A 16,625-nucleotide genomic window follows, 5' to 3' on the forward strand; every position below is an offset into this window, starting at 1 on the left:
CTCCGTGTCTTGCAGAGGGACCTGGATGTACAGAGGGTTATTGAGTCTAAGTCTCAGGTTAAGGCAGATGTGGTCACTTTTGATGCAATTTTTCAATAGATGGGGATTGAGAAACCCCGAGAGTTGGCTGTATTTGGTAAAGACATCATGTCCAGCCATTCAGATGCATTTTTGTCCTGTCGGCTGTTCCTACTGCAGGCCGACTGCATATATGGGGCCATATAAAATGGCCCCATGGCTCCCTACTTATTGTATCTTGTTTTCATATTCGGGATCTTGTGTATAGAAAAGAGTTACACGCCTATCTCTCTCCTTCTCTTGTGCTGTCTATTTTTTGCACTCTACTTGCTCTTGTAGTCTCAGATTTGGTTATCATCTCCGTTGCGTATTTTGACATGTTTATCCGTGCAAAACCCTCTACTCGAGATGGAACTCTAGGAGCAAGAACATACCTAGAAGGTGGAGATATCACCAACAATGCAATTAGATCTTCTACATCTCTCATATGGGCTGAAAATCCTTTATCATCTACTCGGGCTGCATGTTGATATACATCAGTCCCTTGGGCTGCATGCCCTCTCATATCAGTTGCCTAGGCTGCATGCTCTCTCATAACATCTGTTTGGGCTGCATGTCCACTCACATCACCTGCTCAAGCTGCATGCCCTCTCACATCACTTCCTAGGACTACATGCCCTCTCACAACATCATCAGAATTCCCTTCACGAGATTACCTGCGAGGTTGTTGTGTGAAGACCCACTTGCCCTCATCATCAGAAACAACATCATCATGGCTTTTCAAATATAGCCAACTCTCGAGGTTTCTCAATCCCCATCTGTTGGACAATTGCATCAAAAGTGACCACATCTGCCTTAACCTGAGACTTGGACTCTATAACCCTCCGTACATTCGGGTCCCTTTGCAAGGCACGGAGCTCTTCAAGCTCATTCATCAAAGCATCAAGATCTTGCTAATCTTCAGTCCTAGCAGCTAATTGTGGATCGTTACCTGCCAAAGCCCCAACTTGGTCCCTGTCTCTATACTCTTCGCGCATGCGGCGAATACGAGTGATAGAATCCTCCACAGAATGCCACGACTAGTTAATATCACCAGTCGGCCGGCTTCTCAGGGTCGGCCCTCACACGTGTGGAGTTGGCCAGCAGCAGAGAGAATCTGGGACTGCCAGTGACCAGTCGACCAGCATCTGGTACAGCCGATAGGTCCAATACTGCCTCCCACACCCTAGAAAAATAGGGAAAAATGGGGAAAAAATACAGGGAGTGAGGAAAAATGTTAAAGCACCTACAAAGGGCGGGCACACCCACAACAGAGGCCCTGGTGTCTGATAAAGACAAGAGATGACTTCTAACACCCCCTCTTAGCTCCTGGCTGTGAAATCAACCCTAGGGAGCTGGAGTGCCGCCTGAGCGGAGCCTAAGGTAGAGACTTCGTGAAGAGGTCCGCCGCATTGTCCTCCGTCGAACAATAAAGTAGCAAGATGTCACCAGCCCACGTACAAAGTGATATTGTATCTCTATACTATGTGCTTGGTCTGGGCATGGAAGACCGGGTTCCGAGCAATAGCTATACAACTCTGGTTATCACACTGCATGACTGTGGGCTCCTTCTATGAAAACCCAATCTTGCCTAGCAGTCTTCACAACCACACAACCTCGCAAGCAGCACCACAAGCAGCCTGGTACTCTGCCTCTATCGAAGATAGGGCAATAGTTGGCTGCCTCTTACTGCTCCAAGAAACTGCTCCTAAGCCAAGGGTAAAACTGTAACCTGAAGTAGATCTCCTCGTGTCTGGATCTCCTCCCCAATCTAAGTCACTCCAACTTGGAGTCGGACTCCATCCCCTCCTGTGTAAAAGAGTCCTAGATCCTTCGTACTCTGCAAATACCGCAAGATCTGCAATTCTGCGTCCCAATGAGACTTCAATTACGTCTGCATAAAAGAGCTCAACAGCCCCACGGAGAAGCTCAAGTCCAATCTGGTGTTCAGCAACGAGATCACTGAACCAACCAACTTCCGATACTGTGAGGCATCAACTGGCTCACAAGGATCATTAACAGTTTACTTTGTATTTGGGTCCATCGGCGAAGTAATAGGCTTGCAATTCTCCATCCCAAAGGCCTCAAGCAACTCATGAACATATCGCTGCTGAGAGACGAAAAACCCCCTCTGGGTCTGCCAGATCTCCAATCCCAAAAAGAAGTGGAGTAAGCCTAGGTCGGTCATCTCAAACTCCTTTGACAAGGCAACCTTCGTCACGCCAATGTGCTCCACATGACCGCCGGTGAGAATGAGATCATCCACATAAAGGATGATAATCGTAACCATGCCACGTTCCCGAAAGAGATACAGGTTGGGATCTGCAACCGATCTCAGAAAACCAGTCCGAACAAAGAAGGAATCAATCTTCTGATTCCAAGCCCTAGGAGCTTGCTTAAGAGCATACAAGGCCTTACGTAACCTGTAAACCATCCCTTCTGATCCTGGAACAACAAAGCCTGGAGGTTGCTCAACATACACCTCCTCCTGCAGGTTACCAGTAAGGAACACAGATTTTACCTCCTCTTGCAGGTCACCAGTAAGGAACGCAGATTTTACATCCATTTGATACACGGGCCACCTCTGAGAAGAAGCAAGAGCAAGAACGGTCCGAATCGTGGTCATCCGTGCTGTCGGTGCAAAGGTATCCTCGTAGTCGATGCCTGGCTGCTGAGCATAACCTTTAGCCACGAGTCTGGCTTTGTGTTTGTCCACTGACCCATCTGACGCATATTTGGTCTTAAAGACCCATTTGACACCAATGATGGACCGTTTCGACGGCCTCGGTACCAACTCCCATTTGTTGTTCTTCTCGATGGCATCAAGTCCCACCTGCATGGCTTTCCTCCAAGTATCCTGTGAAAGGGCTTCCTTAACGGAAGTGGGCTCCTTGTCCCGCATAATACGAGACATCAGAACATAGTTTACCTGAAGAAGCTCCGTTGTATTGCTTTTGTCGTGGACTCTGTGCGATCTTCGAGGGCCGTCCTCTGTGGTCCACTCGGAGGGTAGCTCCGTGACACCTGACTCCCGAAGGGTGTCTATCAACCACCTGGGTACTCGAACAGATCGTGGATGCCGTTGCGGGGGCTCTACTCCAGCTGCGGGCTCAACCTCCTGTACTGATTGAGGTTGATCAACTGGAACAATGGTCTGGGAATCATCATCAGACTCCTCTGGATCTCCAAGAAGTGGCGGCTCCTCGATAGTGGATACTGGAACATGCTCATCAAAGACCACATCCCGGCTGACAACAATCTCATTCCTCTCTGGATCATACAATCTGTATCCGTTGGAAAGAGAATTATACCCCACAAATATAAGCTTGCGGGATTTGGAGTCAAGCTTCCCCCTCTGCTTCTTCGGAATATGTACATACGCATCACTTCCAAAAACACGGAGGTGGGAGACATCAGGTTTCCTGCCAAAGTATGCCTCAAACGGAGTCGTATTAGGTACTGAAGTCATTGGAGACCGGTTGAGGGTATGGATAGCCGTTGCCACAACCTCTCCCCAAAGTGGAGGAGGAAGATCACGATGCTCCAGCATGGTCCACGCCATCTCCACCACAGTCCTGTTTTTGCGTTCTACAACTCCATTCTCTGAAGGTGATCGTGTATTGGCTAGTTCCCTCTTGATGCCATGATTTGCACAAAATCTGAGAAATACATTCGAGGAGAATTCACCCCCTTTGTCAGCCCTGAGAGTCTTTACCTGCAATCCAGATTCTTTTTCCACCATCACGTGTCAATCCTTGAACCGTGCAAAAGCTTGGTCCTTCTGTGAAAGAAAGTAGACCCACGTGAATCTGGTACAGTCATCAACAAGCAACATGAAATAGAGAGATCCTCCCAATGATGGTGTGCTGAGGTCCACACAAGTCAGTGTGAATCAACTCCAATGGTTTTGAAACTCGCCTGGAAGCCTGCTTCGGAAAGGATTCCCTGTGCTGCTTACCACGTATGCAAGAACTGCAATGTCCTTGCTTGCTGCCAACATCTGGCAAGCCAACCACCATCTGGTCCCGGAAAGCTCGCCGTAGTGCATCCACATTTAAGTGGCCAAAACGACAGTGCCACAGATCTCCGACCTGAGAACCTGTCAATGAGGAGAGTGCAAAGAGCTTGTAGATACCATTCTCCACACCGCCTTCCCAAACAACCGGCCAGTCTCATGGTCCCGTAGAGCAACTGAATGCTCCTCAAATTCCACCCGAAAGCCAGTCTTGCATACTTCATGCACTGACAGAAGATGAAAACCAAGAGCAGGGACGTAAAGAACACGGGAGGCATGCTTGCCCCCCTTGCCATCCGGAATAATCTCCATCCGGTTCTCATTGTGTATCGGAATGGTGGAGTTGTCACCAATGAAAATGCAACCTGACTGCCGTTTCATATCCAAAAGAAGTCACGGGACGGAGTCATGTGCTTGGAAGCACCACTGTCAAGAATCCATTCTCGGGTATCCTTTGCGGTGAAGCCAGTTGCCTCCTCGCTCGAAGACGATGAAGCATCTAAGTCCATCATCTCTAAGTGCACAAATGCAGGAGTCTTTGCAGCTGAGGTTGAAGAATCAGCACTCCTCTCAGTCCGCTTAGGACACTTCCTCCAATAGTGGCCTTTCGCGCCACAATCATTATAGGACCTCTCGGCCTTCAGTTTCTCTCGTTTGTACACCACCATTGAGTCCCCTATGGTCGTGTTGTCATACTTGTACATTTTATTCTCACTCCACATTTTCCTCTTGATGATTGGAGGAACATCATTGTACTACTTGTTTGTCTCATAGGCCAATTTTGGCCTTTTGCAGACGTTAATATATCTTTCTTTCTTTCTTTCTTTCTCGTTCTGCGTCAGGCTTCTTCTCAGAAGACTTCTCTGGTGAAGCCTTCCCTTTGCCCTTGTTGTTATTCCGGCCTTTCGGCCGTTGGCCAGTTAAGGCCTCCGAACCTCCGCTGTGAGGAGGGTTCGTGAATCGTTCCTCCTGGTCCAAGACCATGGGCACAAGCTCCTCCCAGGTAATGGTGCTGAGCCTGCCACTAGTAATCAAAGAGGAGTAGAAAGCGGAATACTGAGCAGGCAAGTGGGACAGCAAAGTAATGGCCATATCTTCTGATGATATCTCCTTCCCAGCCTGGAGGACTTCCTGCTGAAGGGCCTGCAGCTTGTTAATGTGCTCCCGCATCGTCGACGACTTTGCAGGGTTCATAACCCGCATCTGTACTTCCAAGGAAATCCTCTTCATGGGCGATACCCTGTTATGAAGAGAAGCCAAGTGCTGCCATATGCCTCTGGCCAACGTCATATGCTTTATGTGATTGATTACTTGCGGTGTGCAGTTGAGGAAGATAAATGACCGGACCCTGGCATTGACACGATCCCACATCTGTGCCTGTGCCTCGCGGTCCTTCCTCCTTGACAGTAACTCCCCTTCCTCTGCTTCCGGCCGTGGAACCCCGATAACGATGAAATCAGCAAGGTTATATGACTCCAGCACAGACTCCATCATAACCTTCCAGATGCCGTAATTGTTCCCATCCAACTGACGGTCCACTGGGAACGTGGGGAGTGTTGGGATCTTCACATGCTTCTCAGCCAGCTCTAACAAATCTGCCATCGCGGGGATGTAACTGAAAACGGAGGGTGGGTGGAAAAAAAAACTTTAAACGTGCAAGTGGCTGTCTAGCAACTCAGCTCGCCTTCCTCTTGCTTCTTCTCTTCCCGAACAGTCCCTGATAGTCCACCAATCAGCAACGCAACAATCCCCCTCTTGCTCAGAAAACTCCCAAGATCTTTCAAGAGCCTAGGGCTCTGATACCATGCCAAAATACGCAGCAGAGACGATAACCAAATTTGAGACCACAAGAGCAAGTAGAGTGCAGAAAATAGACAGCACAAGAGAAGGAGAGAGATAGGCGTGTAACTCTTCTCTATACACAAGATCCCAAATATGAAAACAAGATACAATAAGTGGGGAGCCATGGGGCCATTTTATATGGCCCCATATATGCAGTTGGCCTGCAGTAGGGACAGCCGACAGGACAAAAATGCTCACGACTAGTGAATATCACCAGTCGGCCAACTTCTCAAGCTTCTCAGGGTCGGCCCTCACACGTGTGGAGTTGGCCAGTAGCGGAGAGAATCTGGGACTGCCAGTGACCAGTCGGCCAGCATCTGGTACAGCCGATAGGTCCAATACTGCCTCCCACACCCTGGAAAAATAGGGAAAAATGGGAAAAAAATATGGGGAGTGAGGAAAAATGATAAAACACCTACAAAGGGCGAGCACACCCACAACAGAGGCCCTGGTGTCTGATAAAGACAAGAGATGACTTCTAACAAAACAACCCTAGATCTGGGCATCACCGCCATTGTAGACATGTCGAAGGGGATGATGAACAAGAGCGACGGGATGCTCGGCACAACAAGAAGACCAAAGAGTTCAAGTTGGGAGACAAGGACATCAAATTCGAGAGCTATAATGGAAAGCTGGACACCACTGAGGCATAAGGCAATTTGAAATAGCCTTTTGCATTGAGGACTTCATGGAGAAATATATGCTCAGGCATGTGGAAATGCATCTTAAAGAGACTGCGAGTGATTGGTGGATGGCAAAGCTCTTGGACAGAATAGTTGCTCGTACGTGGAGTACTTTCAAGGAGAAATTCTATGATCAGTTTCTTTCTCCCCACTTCGAAAAAGATGTATGGAAGTAATGGGATTGGCTGACACAGGATAAAGGTGAGTCCGTTTCCTCATATGTCTCAAAGTTTTGGTGGATTCTTGTCACGGTCACACCTTCATGACGATTAGTGAGGACGAGAAGAAAAGAAAATTTGAGTTGGGCTGCAACGAAACATGTAGAAGAGCTTGGTAGTGTATCCTCACAGTACTTTGCAGGAGATGGTATATTCAGCTACTATTTCGGAGGAACTTAATGGCAAGGGAGCATCAAAAAGACAAGAATTCAGCTCATACAAGGGAAAATTCAGAGCTGGAAATGAGTAGAAAAAGGGTGGACAGCCACCTAAGTTTATGCCCAATGAGTCCAAGGATGCAAAAGGGGGCTCTGAAAAGAAGCCGAAGGGTAAGAAGGATGATTCTAAGTTGTCCAGACAGCATATTTTTGATTGCATGAAAGAGGGGAAATGCTTCTTATGTGGCATTAAGGATCACATGAAATCTCAATGTTCCTAGAATGCCAAAAGGAATAATATGCAGGATGCGAAACTAAGTGTGAATGTTATACCTGATGTACCGGATAATACTGCGCATGAACCAAAGAGTAGAATTTTATGCAAGGCTTAGGACAAATTGAAGGATCAAATGGCTTTATTCCTTTTTGATAATGCCTCTACAGATAACTTTATATCCATTCATATGGCTGTTGCTCTTGGATTAAAGACCGAGGAATTGAGCATGGATTTTCATGTAGATGCCGCCTTTGAGGGCAAAGAAGTTAAAGTCACTCCCATCATCGGAAAGCTTCGCATACAGATTTAGGGATATTTGGATCATGAAGACTTCTTGGTAGCGGGATGTGATGTGATACTTGGAATGCCTTGGCATTGTTGTTTGGATCCCAATACCTGCAGACGTGATGAGCCATCCTCACCAACCAGGACCACTGAGTCTCCTTTTGGGTTGCCATCTTCAAACTGCAGATGTTCCTACCTTATCCGCCATTCATATTGGCCATGATGCACCCTGATGGGGCATCACAATATGCCCTCACATCCTCTACTTCAGGTGCCGCTCAGCCAGTTGCTGACGTCCATGGGACCCCTGTGAAGGCACAGTCCCTTCACTCTATGGCAACTCGTGGGCCCTGTCCTACCTCGGGTCACAGTTCTGCTCATTTCTCCGCAGCCTTTGTATATAAGGCACTTGAAGCAGGTTCCTCATCTCAATCAAGTGCACATGTATACCAAGCTCTGCCCCTTCCCCCAGTGGTTGATGGAATCTCAAAGTCAGCATCCATTGTTCTTGCTGACACACACTGTGGTCATCAGATGGCCCCTTATTTGGGTCTGGGCTCTACAACTGATGGGGCCCCTCTCACTTCCATTTTTGAAGGTCTGTTAGCAGCATATCCCCTTACAGCCTCTTCTGCATGCCCTGAAATCTTTCCTCATCTCTGGTGAGATCCTGTCTAAACCTGATCCTTTGGTTTCGGGTTCTTTTGGTTTTCCTTTTACTTGTGTTGCAGTCGAATCAACAAATTCAGCCACAACTCTTGGCTCGCTCGCCAACTCTTTGGGCCCTGTTTTGACATCAACACCACCCTCACTCTCTGTAGCTGACACCAACTTCAACCCACCCCCCAACCCATCCAAAGGTAAGCTGGTTAGCCATCCTGCATCTCTTGATGCTATCATTTTCTGGTATTTGGGGTTCTCACTTGAACCGTGTTGGTTCATGTTGTTTTCCGGTCATGCAATGACTGCTTTGACCTCGACCCCGTGTTTCTTGAACGACATCCCCGATGCCGCCTGGACGAGCAACACTCTTGCTCAGCACCTATTTTCTATGGCGTTTCATTCCTTCACTTATACAAAATGGGGGGAATATTTAATGTCCTCTTCTGTTCATCGATTCCGCAAGCGATACCAACACACTAAAACTGCGCCCGCAATCATGTGTGAAGATGAAGACGAAGCTACTGCTGAGGTCTTCCTCGACATATACATCATCTCTCACTTTGCATAGACATGCCCCTTTTGATCCGGGCAAGCATTGTAACATACTTATAGCATACATGCACTCTGCATCTTCCCTCACAAAACCACTGTTCGGTTTTAGACGGGGAATGTTGGAGTATGGTTTACACCATACATGCACGTAGGTCACACCCATGCATTCACACATGCACCGGACACTTGTCTATTAGGATCTGACAACCTTGTAACAAACTCTCTCTATATTAAGAGACTTACCTCTGTACACAACAACCCAATCCCATCAATAGACATTCAGTTATCGTGTCTTCTTGCTATTCGTCTTTATCTTGTTCATCTCTTCCACTGTGTCTCTGTGCAGCTATGGAGACCTGCAACCTCTAACGAGGTTACCTTGGGTTCCTTCTGAACCTTTAGAGTGCCTTTACCTTTGGTCTCTGCAATTATCAACTAGGCATCTCGTGTTTGGATCTCTTTGACATGCTGCCAAGTGATCTCCTCGACACTGCCTACCAAAAACACCCAATCCACTTGAATCTAATCCTCTCAACTTGTGCATCAAATTTTTCACAATTTGCTCTTGATCTTCAACTCATCCTTTGGCATAACCTTGCAATATGCTGCCAAGCTTGTCATTAAGAAAGTCGTTGCCATGTTTCCTTGGAGGGAAAAAAAAAGAAAAATAATATATATATATATATATATAGCTGATGGGTTGGATGAGCTGATTTGTCTTCCTAGGCTTGACTTGACCCATCCAAATTAACACTACATGCAAGATCTATGCAAGGAATTTTAATGCACATGCACAAAACTAGCTACAGATGCAAAAACACAAACCGTCATTTGGCTGCAAATGAAAAAACGCAAACCCTAATTTAGTTGCACTTCTTGCAAACTTTACTGCACAAATATTACCTAGCAAGAACCTAGATGCTTTGATACCATTGTTACATACGTGAGAAAGCTATTATTGGATTTATAGTATGCAAACCACTACGCTAGTACTCTTTTGCCTTGTTGTGTGCATGCCCTACGCAGGATGCACATGGACATGGATCTCCCTTGCAACAAGTATCAAGGGCGACTTTGGACCAATTTGGAAGCTTTTGGGCATTTGAACATATGGACACAGTTAGGCACCCAACTGTGGGCATAGGTTGCATGTTGGCCACAATTGACATAGTTGGTAGCAAGGGAGATCCATGTCCCTTGCTACCAACTATGTATGCAAACCACTACGCTAGTACTCTTTTGCCTTGTTGTGTGCATGCCCTACGCAGGATGCACATGGACATGGATCTCCCTTGCAACAAGTATCAAGGGCGACTTTGGACCAATTTGGAAGCTTTTGGGCATTTGAACATATGGACACAGTTAGGCACCCAACTGTGGGCATAGGTTGCATGTTGGCCACAATTGACATAGTTGGTAGCCAACCAACTAGCCAGACACACACTTGGTTGAGAATATCCATTAGCCAAAGTTTGCAAGACTAGAAGCAAAGCAGTAAGGACATGTTGGGATTACCAAAAAGGCAAGCAACTACGCCAATTTGCCCACAATCGGCCTCTAACTTTGCCTTTATTTACAGTCCAAGGTAACCCATGTCTATTGGCACAGGATTAAGGTGTGTGCACGACTACATAACACAATATTATTAAACAGTTGAGATAAGATGAATCTGTTAATGCCATAGCCAAGCCACCAAATCACATAGACTCCACATGGGAGCACCCATTACAACACCAAATAGCTGCGAGTGAACTTTGCACCGAGGACCTCTAGATATGCATAAACCAATACACTAGTACTCTTTTGACTTGTGTGCATGCCCTATGCAGGATGCGCATGGACAAGGATCTCCATGTTGCAGCAAGTTCCAACCAATTTGGAAGCTTTTGGGCATTTGAAAATATGGACACATTCAGGCACCCAACTGCGGGCATAGGTTGCATGCTGGTCATAGTTGGCAAGTCAATATTTTCAAAACACTAGGTCCCTTTATATTTGGAGAAAGCTCAAAATCAAGAGCGAGAGTGCAAAGCTTTTTAATTCTAGCTACCCCCATGAGTTTTAAAAAGCGGCAAACATCGAATTTACAAAATTTAGCTTGGATCACTCGGTCCAACACCTTATAGAGATATATTTTAGGTTAATAAAGTTTAATGCTTGATTATTATGCTTAATGAGATATTAAGGTCTGTAATCTTATCTTCACTTAGTGCTATAAGTTCCCTTGGAAAGCATTTTTGGAATGGCTCAATGGAAGGTCTTTAATTTCCATTGAAGGTTATTTTTCTATCCTAAAAACAATGACCTATTCATCACTTATTCCCTCCTAATCATGCTTTAATTTTTTATTTTGGGCTAAGCAGTGCCAAAAATGTTAAGGCTTAGAGATGGCTTTGAGGGAACTGCTCTCCTCTAATCAGCTCAACGTGTCGTGGGGATCTTTTGATGCCTAAGCTCGTAACCCTTGAGGTCTCCAAGCTCAATACTACCATGGGTAGCTTACCATTCACCTTCTCTCGTGAGTGTTCCCTCCTCCTCTCACCTCAAATCACTCACACACTCACTAGCTGCATTAGAGGGAAGATTAGAGAGAGGTTTAGCAAGAGGGAAAACTCAATTGCTTTAAGTGTGAACCCCCCTCCCCCCCCCCCTCGAGGTGAAATTGAGAAGATAATAGGGTGCAATCACATAGCTTTTACTTTTTATAGTGCTATTGTGGCAAGTGGGATAGATGAGCAATCTAAGTTTGATGGATTGTGCAATCATTCATTGGAAGTCAAATCGATCAGTAGTTGGATCGATGCAACTCAAATCGGTCGTTCTTGGGTCAGTGATTAGAAGAGTGAAATTGATGGCATTGGATCGTCACTCATCACTGAGGTTGGATCATGGTTCGAGAAGTTGAGTCGACGACTGGAAAAGCAAAATCCACTAAAAAAGTGGGATTGTTCAAGATTCTAGAGTAGGATCGTCCTAAAGTTGGATCATCTCAAAGTTGAATCTTCCAATCCAAGAAAGCTTTGTTTGATTATTATTTTTTTGGGTGCTTTTTTAGTGCCTTGGTCTTAATGTAGTTTTTGTGCCTAATGCAACACCATGTAACGCGAGTGCCCTAGTCATGCATAATGCAAACGTATCATGCTCTATAAGACACTTAGTGGGGGTCCATGGGTTGTGGATGACAAGGCCTCTATCTTAAGTGTTTGGTGCATGCATGATGTGACATCATGCAAGTGCTTGGGAAGAACAGAATAGAAGAGTGCCTGATGCTTGTGTCAGTTAGGTGTGACACCTATATGCTCCTTGAAAATATTGTATTAAACAAGCATGTCATGCAAGAAGGATTCAAATTAGAGAGACTTGGGCCTTTGATGGAGATGTTCACAACCAATGTTCTAGTGGTGCCTTTTGTTTCCTTTAAGGACTTAGCTTTGTCGCTCCTTCCTTAGGCTTGTTTGACCCTTGGCAACCTTGGGCTTTTAGTCTCTTATGAAATTAGGACAACTGATACATGTGAACAAGAAAAAAATTTGACGTGCATCGACCATATGTAACACACATATTTAAATCCTAGACAAAGACTTATAATTTGGACATATGTGATGGGTTGGTAATGTGCTGTGAGTGCAAGAAGTTGTATGTGGCATAAGAGGATTGGACATGTCAATATACAGAGATTAAAGAACATGCAAACAAGAGGCATTGTCAATATAGGAGTGAGGAAAATAGCCCAATAAATAAAGTGGCATCCTTTCCGACAAGATGCAACTTTGAATCAAGCCTACCCCTCCACTCACTCCATGAAAAGTGTGTAATAAAAAGAGTGTGTAATGTACGCCTTGAAAAACAAAGCTCAAATAAAGCGGCATCCTTCTCCCATCCAAACACAAAATCCAATCAAGCCTACTGCTCTCCTCATGCCACAAAAGAGGTAAAATAAAGTGTGTAATGTACGCGTGGCCAAAAAAAGGGATGAGAAAAAATAGACCCAACCATGTGTAAATGAGTCAATAGATGACAATAAATGATTTGTTGTTGTAATATATATCCATAGCTAGATTCTTATGGCACCTTCAAACATTAAAGCATGTAGACACATAGAGGGATGCAAAAACCTGACACATCTGATACTTGTTCTTTCTCGTAGAAGCTAGAGACCTACATCCTTGTAAGTTGTGCTCCTCACTTGATTTGAAATCCTTACTTCAAACAAAGTCACTTCTTCTAAAGCAACTTATGATGGACCTTTAGCATTTGTCTCTTTTACAAGTACTAATGCGTACCATTTCTAGCTTGTAGATCTTGCTAGGCAGGTCTAGGGTCACTCTAGGAATGAATTAAATTAGGAAGTTGGAACCTCTTTCCCCAAAAAATAAGGCATGATTTTCTTCCTCGTGTCATAAGGCCTCAAATGGCTACAAAGTTTTCTTTCGATAGTTGGCAAGGCACGTAACTGATTTTTAAGGGGGGGAAAAACCTACTTCTCAAAATAGGTTAAGTATTTTTCCTCCCTTATTGTGAAGTGTAAACCCCTCTTTTTTTAGGGTACAATTACTTTCAAATTGTTATTTCAAGTGTATGTGTTTACTCTTGTGATATCTTATCATTAGACATTGAATTAACGGTCAAACTTACATCGATGAGAGTTGGCAATCCAGGTATGGTAGAATTGTATGCTATGTTTTGCTTTATGGTAAAAGTAATAATTATTTTACTATCCCTCAACCTATATGCTCCCAATGCAATTTGCATTACTTTTTCTTTCTTGTAGAAGCTAGAGACCTACATCCTTGTAAGTTGTGCTCCTCACTTGATTTGAAATCCTTCCTTCAAACAAAGTCACTTCTTCTAAAGCAACTTATGATGAACCTTTAGCATTTGTCTCTTTTACAAGTACTAATGCGTACCATTTCTAGCTTGTAGATCTTGCTAGGCAGGTCTAGGGTCACTAGGAATGAATTAAATTAGGAAGTTGGAACCTCTTTCCCCCAAAAATAAGGCATGATTTTCTTCCTCTTTTTTTTAAGGCCTCAAATGGCTACAAAGTTTTCTTTCGATAGTTGGCAAGGCACGTAACTGATTTTTAAGGGGGGGGGGAAAACCTACTTCTCAAAATAGGTTAAGTATTTTTCCTCCCTTATTGTGAAGTATAAACCCCTCTTTTTTTAGGGTACAATTACTTTCAAATTGTTATTGCAAGTGTATGTGTTTACTCTTGTGATATCTTATCATTAGACATTGAATTAACGGTCAAACTTACATCGATGAGAGTTGGCAATCCTCGGCTCACTAGGTATGGTAGAATTGTATGCTATGTTTTGCTTTATGGTAAAAGTAATAATTGTTTTACTATCCCTCAACCTATATGCTCCCAATGCAATTTGCATTACTATTGTATCCCACATTAATTATCATGTTTGTCTTATGTCTAGCTCTTAGGACTATGGTGCTCCTACAAATAACACACCAAGTCATTTCTCATCTCGAAGCCAAATGCAGATGGGGCCAATCAACTAAAGAGCTCATAGGAATAGGATTGGTGGATTAATTAAGTAGTGATGTATCGCGATTTGGGATTCCCAGGAAAGGAAGTGATGATATGGGTGACATGGAATTGAATTGAATAAGTTTGAATTAAGAAAGTATTATTTTCAAAAAGAATTGTTGACAAAGGATTATGGGGTTCATTCTTCACTAGATCTGCTGCATAGGAAAGGGGGTTTTCCACAAGTTCACCTAGCAATGGCATAACCATAGAAGTTCACATTGCCAAAGTAGCCTTCTGATAAGGGGGGGTTGAACCTCCTCCTACCATTTACTGCCATGCCCAACCTGACTTCTTGGGAAGCTGCTAGGCCTCCTGCTTGGGTAACACAACGCCATAGGTGGGGGGCTGAGAGGGCTTCGAAGCCAGAGTGAGGGGGGGGGGGGGGGGGGGTGAGATTGGAATTGGCTTTAGCCTTGAGGGCATATCAATGGAAGCGGGAGAGAAAGGGAAGATTTTGGTGTGGTGGGCAAGGCGGGCCTGTGGGTTTGGTACTCGGGGTGGGGTGAAGAGGGGGAGGGGGGGTCATTTGCTTTGAGGAAGGAGCGTTGGATGTGAGGGACGAGTGCAGGTTTGACTTGTGCTTTGGCGAGCTCAGCCCAGGAGCTCAAGAGATGACCGATGGAGAGCCCGTCGTGATGGAGGTGGATGCCGAGGCATGATCTGATCATTGTTGAAAAGCTCCAACACACCCCCGGGTGATGGTGTATGCTATATATTCTACAAAAAATCTTTGTCTTGAAGTCTTAGAGCGACTACAAATTGATAAAAAGTTGAGGCTACAAAATAAAGGACCAAGTGCTAACTGATTGTTGGTGCAAGATTAGTAATTGCCTCTTGAGGCCTCCATGGTCCTCGCACACTTGGGATCTTGGAGCTAATTGGTCCCACGACTCATAAACCAAAGTCTATTGATTACATCATCTATCATACAGACAACAATACAGGGATGCATATTTGACCATCCTTATGTATTATTAACCACTTTGGTTAACATGGTATTTGACACCACTTGACAACAACAATGAAAATGCATTATGGTCGTCTATACAAAGTCTCACCACCCAACCGAAGGTGCCTGATAAAACACGAATCTCGTAATAAAGTGATCAGCCAACTTTACAATGTCAACAACTTGAAAGCCAGTTAAGAAAAGAGCCGCAAGTATGTATAGAAGTCACTCCAAGCACTTCTAAAGTGATTGGAGAGAATGGGAAGACTCACCACACTGACTTTCACATCCTTGAACGCTCGTTGTGGGTGTTTTTGCTTGGTTTTCAATCTCCTTAAAAGGCTGTTGTCTTCTTGTATGCAATTCTGGACTAGCCTCTACTAGTATTTCTTCATCTGGCTCCTCATTGGAGACACTCCCTTCATGAAGATATTTCTAAAAGTGGCTCTAAGAGTGTTATAACTGGAGTTCTTTGTGGGAACATCAAAACCGATCCTATAAGCCGTTCTATTTCTAATTGGGTTTGATGTACCAATTCATGTGTTTCATTTAACCTCGAGATCTTCTCTCCGGGGTTAGGATAGGCTTGTAACTTCTTAGGAAGGGGTTCTTCTAGTCTTGCTCTAAATTTGTATTGTCCCCCCATAGATTTTTTTGCCATTTTAATAAATTGATCTTTTATGTCCATTAGGATAGTCTTGTAACTTCTTAGGAAGGAGTTTTTCTAATCTTGTTCTAATTTTATATTGTCTCTCCATAGCTTTCTTTACCATTTTAAGAAATCCATCTTTTATGTCCAATAGGATTGATTCTTCCTCTCAGGGATTCTTCTTTTGTCCTTCTGAGCTTGTGAAGCTCGTTCAACTTTTTCTCAAAGTTGTGGAGTTCTCTTTGTGAGTATCGGTCCATCAAGATATCTAAGCCCTTTTCTTCTTCAACATACCTTTGTACATACCAAATAGTATTGTATACTTTTGGTAGGCCCAAGACTTTATATTAATGCTTGCTATATTTTTGTAGAGCTTGCACGCTCATAAACTCAAAAGCAATTGTGCTTTGTTTTTGGAATTATCTTTTTTGAAAAGCGAGTGTTTTTTCTAATACATATAGCCACACTCATCCCAGGGGAGATTCAACCCAATCTTGTGTCGATAGTGACTTCTACTCTATTCTTCATCTTTCTCTTGTTTATTTAATTTAATTTGATAAGGTTTATGCTTTAACTTGTGCAAATATATGTTATGCTCTAATTTTTGTGTTGAGAAATTAGAATTCCTTCTCTAAGGCCTATAAAGGTCCTGACACTCTTGTGTCGAGAATGACTTCTACTCTATTCTCCATCTTTCTCTTGTTTATTTAATTCGTTTTGATAAGGTTT

The sequence above is a fragment of the Cibotium barometz genome, chromosome 32, assembly GCF_041138505.1.
Source record: "Cibotium barometz isolate CiBa-2024 chromosome 32, ASM4113850v1, whole genome shotgun sequence".
In the NCBI taxonomy this organism is placed as follows: Eukaryota; Viridiplantae; Streptophyta; class Polypodiopsida; order Cyatheales; family Cibotiaceae; genus Cibotium; species Cibotium barometz.